Below are 14,026 nucleotides of genomic sequence, written 5' to 3'. Positions count from 1 at the left end.
ATACTGGAGAGAGACCTTTCAGATGTAATGAGTGTGGCAAATTCTTCAGTCAAAATTCACACCTTAAAAGACATTGGAGAATACATATAGAGAAACCTTTCAAATATTTCGAGTGTGGAAAATCCTTTACTCAGGTCTCAGCACTCACTAAACATCAGAAAATCCATACATGAGAAAAACTTATGTGAATGTGGTATATGGTTGCTGCTGCTGCTGCTGCTAAATTGCTTCAGTCGTGTCTGACTCTATGGGACCCCAGAGATGGCAGCCCACCAGGCTTCCCTGTCCCTGGGATTCTCCAGGCAAGAACACTGGAGTGGGTTGCCATTTCCTTCTCCAATGCATGAAAGTGAAAAGTGAAAGGGAAGTTGCTCAGTCGTGTCCAACTCTAGCGACCCCATGGACTGCAGCCCACCAGGCTACTCCGTCTGTGGGATTTTCCAGGCAAAAGTACTGGAATGGGGTGTCATTGCCTTCTCCGGTGGTATATGGTAGAAGTCTTCAAAATTCAAAGTTCAAAATTCACAGCCTACTGTTGATCAGAGAATTCATACTACTGAGAAACCATATAAATATGAGTGTGGCAACATCTTAGGCTTCATGAGAAAATTCATACTGGACAGAAGCCCAGATATATATGTATTTATTAGTCAGGTCTTTAGAACATGAATTCATTCTAGAAAGATTCCTCATCAATTTCACAAATGTTTAAAAAAAAAACAAAAAACACCCTATCCTGACAGCTCACATCTCACCAGTAGTATCAGAGTATTTATCCTGGAGAAAACACACAGCAATGTAATGTGTGTGGCAAGGATCTTACCCAAAAGTCACAAGACAGGAACATAGTGGAGCCATACTTCCCAGACTCAGTGGTTGTGGCAAATCCTTTACCTTTTTCACTATATGTATTCTCTGATGACTTTAGTTCAGGTACTCAACAACTGCAGTAAGTCCGTATTTGAAGAGAAGCTATAGAGATCTTTTCTTGTAAAAGAAACCTGAATTCTAACTCAGCAAAGATGATTCTTTGGGACAGTAGTCCACCATCTTTTTGGTCTCCTTGCTTTCTGAATAAAGTCACTATTCCTTGCCCAACAAGTTGTCTCTCAGTTTATTAGTGTGTTGTGTGGTGAGCTCTAAGAGCTTGGCTTTGGTAATACATTGATCAAATGCATTTGCTACATGCATTTCATGATGGTCTATGTGAAGGAATCAGTGAGATGAAGGGGCCGACTTCATTAGATAAAATTCATTCACATCCGTGTTTCCTCGAAAAACACATAGCTTGAATTATGAAATTCAATAGTGTGTGTGAATTAGCAACAGGGAGGGTGGAAAATAATGTAAAACTAGGACATGACTCATCATAGTCAGTAGGATCAGGAAGCCCTTCCATACATAGTCCAGCCTGTTATAAAACATAATGTTCTACCACCTGACCTTGAACAGAGTAGGCAAGATGTTGAAAGGACTGGGCTTTTCATAGGAGGAGAGGGACAGTTACCAGGGACTGATGGTGTGCTAGCAACAATGCCTAGGAAAAGGGTCATGTTCTCCATTGAATAGAAATAACTGTTGTATGTATGATTAAAGAAGAGTTACTCTTATTTGTGGAAATTGAAGACAGAGCTGTCATGGTCTTTGTAGACTGGGACCTGGGGACTGGAGTCGACGAGAAGGATGCAGGGGACCCAAGTCTCAAGTGAAACAAGGGTGCTTTATTTGCAGAAACACATGTTTATATATCTTCATACAAAGCAGCTTTAGATAGTAAAAAAATTGAGGAAAAACAAAGCCAAGCAAATAACAGTCTTGAAAGGGCCAGAAAGCATTCCATATCCTGAGGAAGAGGGGCATAACTGAATAGATTACCTCTCAGTAAAAGGTCACTGAAGGGAGTCACTGAAAGGAATCCAAGCAGATGCCATTTCTCATGATCTCAGTCCTGAGAACTGCATGCAGTTTTGCTCAGTCCTATTTTCCAGGAACTGGTAAGGAATAGAGTCCTTGAGAAATGTCACACAGAAGAAGAAAATATCAGGTTGGATCCTTTAAAGTTGAATGTCCCCTGACAGTTCCCCCTTTTTTATTTTTTCATAATTGGGGATGACTGTAGATATTTTTGTGAAAAAGGCCCTGACCAAGTGAGTTTGTTTAGTTTGAACAATTTTAGTTGAAAGGCATAGATATATTGCAAATATAATCACCAGGATATTTATCAGCATTATAGTTCCAGATCCAGTGCTATGTGTAATGCCTTGAAACCATCTTCGAGGGTCTAGCCCAGATAATTGATCAGCTAGCTGTTCAGCTAAGGTTTCCAAATAGTTGGAAGAGGGTAGACTCGTAGAGAAGGTTTCAAGGATTTCCTTTTGCAACAATTGTACATTTAAGGAAGCATTATTATGCATATCTTGCAAATGAAATTTGATTTTTTCCCAGTTGTAAGCACTATGGTTGAACCGAAGAGGAGTGATACAAAATTGAGTAGAATTCCAATCACAATTTAATAATACTTGTTTTTGTAAATCTATTAGTTGATCTCCAACCCACTGGATGGCTGTTTTTACATCCTGAATTTTATCTTGAACTTTTGCATCTATCTGAACCTGAGTGACCCATATAGTATGAGCATCTTTAGTCCAATTTTGAATAAAGTTTTGTGTTTGAATTGAAGTTTGTAAAGCAGTGTCTGTGACAGCGGCAGTGGTGCAAATGGCTATTAACCCCAAAATGCCAAGAATCAACCATCTAATTAATCGCTTAGATCATCAGAGTAATTTCGTGAGAAACTGGGAGGCAAGTCTTGCCATGGAACCCTCTTCCCAGGGTCGTTGGAGATCTACTGGCAACCACAGACTACGTCAAGATCAAAGAATCACAGGGATTCGTTTTTTTAGAGAAATAGAGGAATTAAGACAAGTATACAATTTGCAATCTATACAAGTCACAGAACATAAAGTCTTATTAAATTGTAAGTTTCCTATGGCAATAACGAAAGGGAACACAAGCTTGTATAAAATATGAATGATTATAATGGCAGGAATAGTTACTATGACTATGACTGGTCCCTGTGAAATATCAGTCCAAGTTCCAAGTTTTTCAGTGTTTGGAGCAAGTTTCCAGATGTCCCATTGTTCAGGCCCAATTTGTTTTTTGAGGACAATTTGAGGGCGAGGAGGTGCCATTCCACCATCAAGCCAGCCAAGGAGTCCTTTGTCATCCAAGTGTTCCATTGAACAATTGGTAATCTGCCATGTTACTTGAGTAACATAATCACACATAGTACTGTTAATATCATCTGAGCAGTTAGATAACCACATACCATAGGGTCCCCAATCAACAATGATGTAATCAGCCACAAACATTAATTTCCATGATTTAGCTTGACATCTATCTCATTAAACAGGAGTATATTTAAAGTCCTTATAAGTAAACCCCTTGGATTCCAACTTTTGTCATTTTCCTAGAGTTTTGGTAGTATTGACAGGGTTCTCATGAAAGGACAGGGCAGTAAACAGTCTAAACAATGTGTGGAAGTTCTTTCTTGGAGGCAGGATGAAAGCCCACGTTTGTCGACTAACATTAATACATAATTCTGCTGGGCCCATGCATAAAGGAAGGATTTTATAGCCTAGAGAAATGTTAATCAATCTTCCTTCTTCCTCAGGATGAGAGGGCCCCTCCAAGCTCCAAGGAGGAGGCATATGTACTGAGTCATTAGTGGATCAACCGGTCCTATATCTGTCCATTCTACAACCTGCAATAAAGGGGGGTTAGGTATATAAGGCTAATAAGTGTGATTAATCAAGTCAGCCTGAGTGGGGGAAGCAAAAGCAAGCAAAGCAAGCATAGCGACAAAAATATTTTCAGGATTCTGAGGCATTGCTTGTTGAGAAACCAGATTTTCAGCTTGATTAGAAGGGTTTTTATCTGTCCCCAGGTTGGGAGATCATAAGGTCGATGACCTCAAGTGCAGCATTTCTTGGAATTTTTTAAAGTCGCCATGGCTTGTACTGGAAACTCCTCCTCCTGGGGATTTCACTGTTTCTTCTCTATCTTAAATGCTGGTGTCTCCCCTGGGGCGGATCTTCTGAAGAGGGAGCCAACTGATTTCGTTGGGTCGATCTGGAGAAATACAAGCATACCCCTTTCCCTGTAATATTAATTTTCCAGATTTCCATTGTTTAGTCAACCCATCTTGATACCAAATGGGCAGAGGAAGGGAGGTATCCTTCAATGCCTCAAAATGTTTTTCTGCTTTGTCAAAATATCCCCTTGTGGCAAGTTTAAAAAATTTAAACAAAGCTGTATTAACAATAGTTATAGGATTAAACAATATATTGTGTTGGAATCTGTTGGGGTCCTTTAATGGACCGGAACCTGGTGGTCCAGAGTCGACGATAAGAAAGTGAAAGAGAGAAAGAGAAAGAAAGACACAAGGACCCAAGCACTGATGGAGCAAAGGTGCTTTAATGATCTTTCTGTGAGTGTATATATAGGCTGTTGTACAAGAAATTTCTTTCGATGATGATAAAGATCAGAAAAGCAAACATATAGCAACCCTTACGAAGGGAACAAGGGATTAATAATGGTCACAAGGTCAGGAGACAATCCATATCTCAAGAAAGAGGATCGAGACTAAGCAGTTTTGTCATAAGGAGAATGTTTACTGACGTCATTTCAAGCCTGTCTCATCCTATGACCTCAGTCCTGGGAGCGGCGTGCCGTTCCACTTGTTTCTGACAACAGAAACTGATAAGGAACAGAGGATTTATGAGGAACAGCACATTGGAATCCTCCTGTTAAACATTCCCTGACAATTCCCCCTTATTTATAATATTTGTGAAAAGGTTTCTGACCATTTGAGTTTGTTTAGTTTTAACAATTTTTGCATGAATGCAATGGTGAATGACAAATATAATTGTCAAGACAATCACCAATATTACAGTTCCAGACCCAATACTGTGAGTAATGCTTTGAAACCATCCGAGAGGGTCTAACCCAGATAATTGATCAGCTAGTTGTTCAGCAAAAGTTTCCAAATTAGTGGAAGAGGGCAGATTTTTAGAAAAGGTTTCAAAGATTTATTTTTGTAATAATTGTACATTCAGAGAGGCATTATCACGTATGTTTGGTAAATGAAATTTGATTTGTTCCCAGTTGTAGGTACTATTATTGAATTGAACAGGAGTAACACAAAATTGAGTAGAATTCCAATCACATTTTAGCATCACCTATTTTTGTACATCTATTAATTGATCTCCAACCCATTTGATGACTATTTTTAGTTCCTGTATTTCATCTTGAATATCCTCATCTATCTGAGCCTGAGTGGCCCACATAGTATGAGCATCTTTAGTCCAATTTTGGATAAAATTATGTGTTTGAATTGAGGTTTGTAAAGCAATGCCAGTGACGGCAGCAGTGATGCAAATAGCTATTAATCCCAAAATGCCAAGAATCGTTTAGATCACTGGAGCAGTTTAATAAGTAACCGGGAAGCAAGTCCAGCTATGGGGCCTTCTTCCCAGGGCCGCTGGAGATTTATTGGTAACCAGACTATGTCGAGATCAAAGAATCAAAAGGGATTCATTTCTTAAGGAAACAGAAGTGTTAAGACAAGTATAAAATTTGCAATTTATTCAAGTTGCAGAACGTAAAGTCTTATTGAATTGTAAGCTTCCTACAGCTAGAACAAAAGGAAGGGGAACACAAGCTTGTATGAAATATGATTGATTATAACGAAAGAAATAGTTTCTATGACTAAGATTGGTCCCTGTGAAATGTCCAGTCCAAGTCCCAAGTTTTTCCAGGTGTCCCATTGTTCAGGCCCAATCTGTTTATCGAGGACGATTCGAGGACGATTCAAGGACGAGGGGGTGCCATTCCACCGTCAAGCCACTCAAGAAGTACTTTGTCATGGTAATGTTCCATTGTAGTGTTACTAACCTATGCTTCTTGAGTAGCATAATCACATATAGTGCTGTTAGTATCATCTGAGCAGTTAGATAACCACATACCATGGGGTCCCCAATTGACAATTGTATGATTAGCCACAAACATTAATTTTCCTGATTTGGCCTGACATTTGTCCCAATGAACCAGAGTATATTTAAAGTTCTTATTAGTAAACCCTTTGCATAGTGTTCTTTGTTCTTTCCCTAAAGTTTCAGTAGTATAAACATGGTTCACAGACAAAGAAAGGGCAGTAAATAATCTAAGCAACGTCCGAAAGTCCTCTTTTGGAGGCAGGGCAAAACCCCAAGTTTGTCTGCTAACTTTTATGCATAATTTTGCTGGGCCATACACAAAGGAAGGACTTCATAACCTAGAGAGATATTAATTAGTTTCCCTTCTTATTCAGGGTGTGATGGCCCTTTAAGGCTCCAGGGAGAAGGCATATGTATGGAGTCATTGGTTAATAGGTTTGGTCCTTTCTCTGTCCATTCTACAACCTGAAGTAAAGGGGGGTTGGGTATGTAAGCCCAGTAAGTGTGATGATTAGTTCAGCTTGAGCAGGGGGGCGGGGGGAAGGAGGGGGTTGGGGGTTGGGGGCAGTAGGGGAGGCGCAAGCAAGCAAAGCAAGCAGGGCAAAAAAATATTTTCAGGACTCCGAGGCATTCTCTATTGAGAAACTAGATTTTCAGCTTGATTAGTAAGGGTTTTTATTTGTCCCCAAGAGGGGAGATCATAAGGTTGATGGCGCCGAGGGCGGTGCTTTCTGGAGATCTTTAGAGCCGCCATGGCCTGTATTGGAATTTCTTCCTCCTGGTGTTTTTGTTGTCTCGCTTCTATGTTGAAGGCTGGGGGCCCCCTTGGGTTGGATCTTCCAAAGAGAAAGCCATGTGAGTTCGTTGGATCCATCTAGGGAAATACAAGCATACCCCTTTCCCTATAAGATTAATTTCCCAGATTTCTATTGTTTATTCAACCTGTCTTGGTACCAAATGGGCAGAGGAAGAGAAGAGTCCTTCAATTCCTCTAAATGTCTTTCTGCTCGTGTCAAGATATCTCCTTGCGTTAAGTTTAAAAAATTTAAATAAAGCTATATTAACAGTAGTTATAGGCTTAAAGAATATATTTCATTGGAATCTAGTAAAGTCTTCTCTGGATAAGGAAGATAAAAGTGTTCCTGTGTATATCCCCTTATTTAATTTTTTATTTGTAGTTTCAGTGTGTAATGTGTTTGGTTAACTATGTCTTGTGTTTGTGGATTATAAGAAATACCTGTAATCTGTTTAATAGAGAATGAATGTAAAAATTGTTTGAACTGCTTAGAAATATAGGCAGGGCCATTGTCTATTTTTATAGAATTAGGTGTTCTCATTATTGCAAAGTAAGCTAACAGGTGGATTATAACATGTCATGTAGTTTCACCTCGGAGAGGTGTGGCCTATATAAGAGAAGAATTTGTATCAATTGAGACATGTAAGAAGGACGAGGAAGAAAGTTCAGAGCAATGAGTTACATCCATTTGCCATAAAATTCTCTTTCATTTGTCAGAAACCTTTTTTATATGTTTGTATTCATCATTTTATTAGCCATTTCTTATATCTTTTTATTAAAAGCATACATCTTACTTTTCTTTAGCAACTATGAAGTGTCTTGTATATTAGCATTTTATAGATTGGTGAATATATTTATTATAATATATATTTATTTTTATATAAATATATATTTTTCTATATACTTATTAATAGTCTAAAATCTCTTTAGTTTTTCTGTAAGAAAAACTTTTTGTAAGAGGAAGTTAGTGTTCAGTAATTAATGTTTTAAAATCTTACTTTATTTGGAAATGACCTAGCTATTTAATAAACTTGTATTATTTCATTTAGTACAATTTTACGAATTTAAGTTACCCCAATCCTAAGAGATTATTTTAGATAGACATTTTGAAAATATAATTATTTTTATTAGTTTATCTAAAAGTTTTCATCTCATTTGTATATTTTTATATATATATAAAGAGTTACTTTTTTGTTGACAAACTTAGTTTACCTTAAATCTAGGCTCAATAAAAGTATTATATAATGATGATTTAAGACATGTCTTAGATTAGTAAACAATTATATTTATATTTAAATAAACATTATATTTAATATTGAATATTTTTCAGTTCACATGAACTTGAATTTAAGTAGAGTTCATTAATTTCATATTATCCAAAAGCAAAGACATACATTGAAACATAGATAATTTTAGAAAGATAGATATAGTTTTCCACTTGAAATTTAAAATATCTTTTTGATATATATATATATATTTTTTTTTTTTTTTTTTTTCCTGAGTTCCACCAATTTGTTTACGGCTGGAGTCCCAGATAGAGTGGGCTGTGTATCCCAAGGACATGATAAAAGTTAACTTTAGGTTTTTTCTTAGGCCTGTTTTTGCTTCCCAGGCATAATTGGAGCTCCAGAAAAGTATTTTTTAACAAGTTAACCTTTTCCTAACTGCACATGTAAGAAGAACCGGTTTTGCAATTTCAAAAAAGATTTTATTTTAATCAGTTTTTTCTGGAGTCTAAAGAATATCATGGCCATTCAGTGTCAAAAATATCACTTCCCCTTTTGGTAGTTACAGTATATTATTAATGATATATGCATGAAGGAATTGCTGTCACATTGGATGTAAAGCCTTGGCTACAAAATTTTGACAAATAGTAGGACTGTTAAGTATACCTTGAGGTAACACAGTCTATTGAAATCTTTTATGAGGCCCAATGTGATTAGGAAAAGAAAGAGAGAAAGTGAATCTCTCTCGGTCTAAAGGGCGTAAAGGTATATTTAAAAAGCAATCTTGTAAATCAGTAATAATAATGTGCCAATTTTGAGGAATAGTAGTAGGTGATGGGATCCTTGGTTGTAGTGCACCCATGGGTTTCATAGATGCATTAACTTTTCTAAGGCCTGTTAAGAGATGACATTTGTTAGATTTCTTTTTCATAACAAAAATATGAGAGTTCCAAGGAGAGTAAGATTCCTCAATATGTTTTAATTCTAACTGTGTGTCTATAAGTTCTTTCAGTTCAGTCACTCAGTCGTGTCTGAGTCTTTGTGACCCCATGAATCACAGCATGCCAGGCCTCTCTGTCCATCACCAACTCCGGGAGTTCACTCAGACTCACATCCATCGAGTCAGTGATGCCATCCAGCCATCTCATCCTCTGTCGTCCCCTTCTCCTCCTGCCCCCAATCCCTCCCAGCATCAGAGTCTTTTCCAATGAGTCAACTCTTCGCATGAGGTGGCCAAAGTACTGGAGTTTGAGCTTTAGCATCATTCCTTCCAAAGAAATCCCGGGGCTGATCTCCTTCAGAATGGACTGGCTGGTTCTCCTTGCAGTAAAAGGGACTCTCAAGAGTCTTCTCCAACACCACAGTTCAAAAGCATCAATTCTTCCGCCCTCAGCTTTCTTCACAGTCCAACTCTAACATCCATACATGACCACTGGAGAAACCATAGCCTTGACTAGACAGACTTTTGTTGGCAAAGTAATGTCTCTGCTGTTCAATATGCTATCTAGGTTGTTCATAACTTTTCTTCTAAGGAGCAAGCGTCTTTTAATTTCATGGCTGCAGTCACCATCTGCAGTGATTTTGGAGCCCTAAAAAAAAAAAAGTCTGACACTGTTTCCACTGTTTCCTCATCTATTTCCCATGACATAATGGGACCAGATGCCATGATCTTCGTTTTCTGAATGTTGAGTTTTAAGCCAACTTTTTCACTCTCCTCTTTCACCTTCATCAAGAGGCTTTTTATTTCCTCTTTAGTTTCTGCCATAAGGGTGGTGTCCTCTGCATATCTGAGGTTACTGATATATCTCCCGGCAATCTTGATTCCAACTTGTGCTTCTTCCAGCCCAGTGTTTCTCATGATGTACTCTGCATATAATTTAAATAAGCAGGGTGACAATATACAGCCTTGACGTACTCCTTTTCCTATTTGGAGCCAGTCTGTTGTTCCATGTCCAGTTCTAACTGTTGCATCCAAATTTCTCAAGAGGCAGGTCAGGTGGTCTGGTATTCCCATCTTTTTCAGGATTTTCCACAGTTTATTGTGATCCACACAGTCAAAAGCTTTGGCATAGTCAATAAAGCAGAAATAGATGTTTTTCTGGAACTCTCTTGCTTTTTCCATGATCCAGCGGATGTTGGCAATTTCATCTCTGGTTCCTCTGCCTTTTCTAAAACCAGCTTGAACATCAGGAAGTTCACGGTTCACATATTGCTGAAGCCTGGCTTGGAGAATTTTGAGCATTACTTTACTAGCATGTAAGATGAGTGCAATTGTGCAGTAGTTTGAGCATTCTTTGGCATTGCCTTTCTTTGGGATTGGAATGAAAACTGACCTTTTCCAGTCCTGTGGCCACTGCTGAGTTTTCCAAATTTGCTGCCGTATTGAGTGCAGCACTTTGACAGCATCATCTTTCAGGATTTGAAAGAGCTCAACTGGAATTCCGTCACCTGCACTAGCTTTGTTCGTAGTGATGCTTTCAAAGGCCCACTTGACTTCACATTCCAGGATGTCTGGCTCTAGGTGAGTGATCACACCATCGTGATTATCTTGGTCATGAAGATCTTTTTTGTACAGTTCTTCTGTGTATTCTTGCCACCTCTTCTTAATATCTTCTGCTTCTGTTAGGTCCATACCATTTCTGTCCTTTATTGAGCCCATCTTTGCATGAAATGTTCCCTTGGTACCTCTAATTTTCTTGAAGAGATCTCTAGTCTTTCCCATTTTATTGTTTTCCTCTATTTCTTTGCACTGATCATTGAAGTAGGCTTTCTTATCTCTCCTTGCTATTCTTTGGAACTCTGCATTCAAATGGGTATATCTTTCCTTTTCTCCTTTGCTTTTCACTTCTCTTCTTTTCACAGCTATTTCTAAGGCTTCCGCAGACAGCCATTTTGCTTTTTTGCATTTCTTTTTCTTGGGGATGGTCTTGATTCTGGTCTCCTGTACAGTGTCACGAACCCCCATCCCTAGTTCATCAGGCATTCTGTCAGATCTAGTCCCTTAAATTTATTTGTCACTTCTACTGTATAGTCATAAGAGATTTGATTTAGGTCATACCTGAATGGTCTAGTGGTTTTCCCTGCTTTCTTCAATTTCAGTCGAATTTGACAAAAAGGAGTTCATGATCTGATCCATAGTCCGCTCCCAGTCTTGTTTTTGCACACTATAAAGCTTCTCCATCTTTGGCTGCAAAGGATATAATCAATCTGATTTTGGTGTTGACCATCTGGTGATATCCATGTGTAGAGTCTTCTCTTGTGTTGTTGGAAGAGGGTGTTTGCTATGACCAGTGTGTTCTCTTGGCAGAACTCTGTTAGCCTTTGCCCTGCTTCATTCTGTACTCCAAGGCCAAATTTGCCTGTTACTCCAGGTGTTTCTTGACTTTCTACTTTTGCATTCTGGAAGGGTTCAGATAGAGAGAAAAGATAAATGTTTCAATTTGTGTATAAAATATAGCTTTCCCAAATTGCTGTCATAATTAGTTTCAGGGGAAGGTTTTTTTTTTTTTCCTTACACCTGGAAAGCACATATTCTAACCAGCAATTTTTCAGACACAAACCGTAAAAGTTATAAGCATATTCATCAGTCCTTCTGTTAAGCTTTGTGAAGTCATCAGGTTTTCCATTAGAATCCTTACCCAGTTCAGAAAGTGGTATTTATCTGAAAGTCATATCTGTACATCTTCTTGAAGAGCAAGTATTTTTGTGAAACTTGATTAGTGCGCTCACAATATTTTGACATAGTAATTAGAATAATGCCTGATAACATTTTCCCCAAACATATCAGAATTTTAGGAGTGCCGTATGGTTTCTATGATATCTGTATTAGTAACATTTACCATACAATATAACCCGAGACTTATTACTCACTTGAGAATACTTCCCATGTCATTCTGTATAGAAAATGAGCCTAATTAGTGTAATATCTCTCTTTGGGGTGTTTGAGGGGCCCTCTGAAGCATCCCAAAGTCAGCTAGAAATCAAGTTCTTCATTACAATAACTTAGGAAGTTTTGTCAACAAATATCAAAAAGGTTTAGAACACTCAGCCAGATAGGATTATAGGTCATTGTGAAACAATAGCTTTTCATATAGCTAAAGTAACAATAAAAGATTTCAGAACAGATCACTTAAGAGATAAAGAAATTTAAATCTGTTATCAAAGGCAGTTCACCATCTGAAGAAAAGGTGTCATCTTAACAGACAGAAAAGCTAAATTCAAGTTTTGCAACAGACAGAAAAGCAAAATTCAAAGCTAGATAAGTTTTACTTTATTTAAAAGGCAAACTTAATTAAATTTATGTTACACTTATTTTAAACCATGTACAAAACTCACTTCTCATGGTTCACTTTTCACAAACCTGATTACTTTCTGTACCCATTACTTTGTTCTTCCATCCTAAAAAGCCATCTGTAAGTCAGGCTTACTTCCTTTTCCCTTCACAAAATTCAATTTCATTCCTTATACCTTCTTTACTGAAAACACACTTCGTGCTTTCCTTAAGCAACCAAGAATTGACTTTTTTTTTTTGCAGGTTGGTCCATTTTTAATACTGAGTCAAAAAAAGCTGTTTTTGGCCTCCCCCGTCCCTTTTTATTGAGGTTAACATATTTCAGAATTTTAAGTAAACCATTGCTGTAACTGGGTAAACTTGCCCCAGGTCCATCCTTCAGAAACTGCTGTCATTATTGGCAATGCCATCCAGTCTTCAAGGGGGATATCAGCCTGGATCTGCTCTGTAATTATTGCAGAGCTCCAATTTGCTTTATCCGTGTCAATAGTTCCCCTCTCTCATGAATATTTACTAGATCAGTGCATCCACCTATGCACTCTTTACCGATGAAGACCCAAGGTACCGTTCTGGCTCCTGTGAGCTGTTGCAAGTAATCTTGTATCTCAGTGGTGTCGCCGTTGGCTGTGATATCGACAAATTCCAAAAGCCCTTGTTTGAAGGGCAGTTGACTGAGGAGCTCCTGAGTCCATCTGCAGTAGGGGCAGGTTGGCTTGATGAACACGACCAACTTCTCAGACTGGATCTTGCTGTTCACGAATGCTTGAGACATGCTGCCTCCCCCGGGAGGACACCTTGACTGCCAAGAACTGACATTTATATTAGCATTTTATAGATTGGTGAGCATAAATACCAGTGATAATTTCTAAAATCTTTGCTGTCTTAGAACATTTTAGGATGACACCAAACAAAATGAGGGCAAAATGAGGACTGTAGCCCGGGAGGCAGCATCTCAGATAGCTCTGAGAGACCGCTTCAAAGTGGCAGTGGGGAAGGTCAATATATAAGGTTTTGGTGAATGGGAAGTTCAATACCATGAAGCACTTATTTTACAAAAGGTTTTTTGTTAGTCATGAGGATATGATGTCACTATAAAGGGATTTAGGGCTACTGTAGATAGGAGGAGATGCAATGATTGAGACCATAAAATCTGTTCCTAAAAACATTAAAAAAAAAAAAAAAATCTAGCTGTCTAAAGACCCATCTCACCAGATTCCCTGGAGTGTGAAGTGCCTCACTCCATAGCTATTGAAGGGCAACAGCTATAGGATCATGGGGTTCACTCTCCGTAGAGGCAGACGGCAAACGCCTTTGTTGTTCAGTCACTGGCAGTGCTCTTGGTCAATGCCACTTTGTAGTTGACAGGTGTTTGCAATGACCAATGTGTTCTCTTAACAAAATCGTTAGCTTTCCCCTGCTTCATTCTGTACTCCAAAGCCAAATTTGCCTGTTACTCCAGGTATCTCTTGACTTCCTACTTTTGCATTCCAGTCCCCTATAATGAAAAGGACATCTTTTTTTGGGTGTTAGTTCTATGAAATCTGTAGGTCTTCATAGAACTGTTCAACTTCAGCTTCTTTGGGATTAGTGGCTGGGGCATAGACTTGGATTACTGTGATATTGCATAGTTTGCCTTGGAAATGAACAGAGATCATTCTCTGTAGTTTTTGAGATTGCATCCAAGTACTGCATTTTGGACTCTTTTGTTGACTATGAT

General features: G+C 38.3%; 1 pseudogene; it reads right to left on the bottom strand.

Annotated features, from left to right (window-relative positions):
• Positions 1–12,649: 12,649 nt before the first annotated feature.
• On the bottom strand, positions 12,650–13,081 carry LOC147354462 (glutaredoxin-1 pseudogene; annotated as a pseudogene).
• Between the last annotated feature and the right edge of the window lie 945 nt (positions 13,082–14,026).

Source organism: Bos grunniens, chromosome 18, assembly GCF_055505025.1.
Source record: "Bos grunniens cultivar Pamir isolate PY7600 chromosome 18, Bosgru_T2T1.0, whole genome shotgun sequence".
NCBI classification, from domain to species: domain Eukaryota; kingdom Metazoa; phylum Chordata; class Mammalia; order Artiodactyla; family Bovidae; genus Bos; species Bos grunniens.
This window is presented reverse-complemented; position numbering and strand designations above follow the sequence as displayed.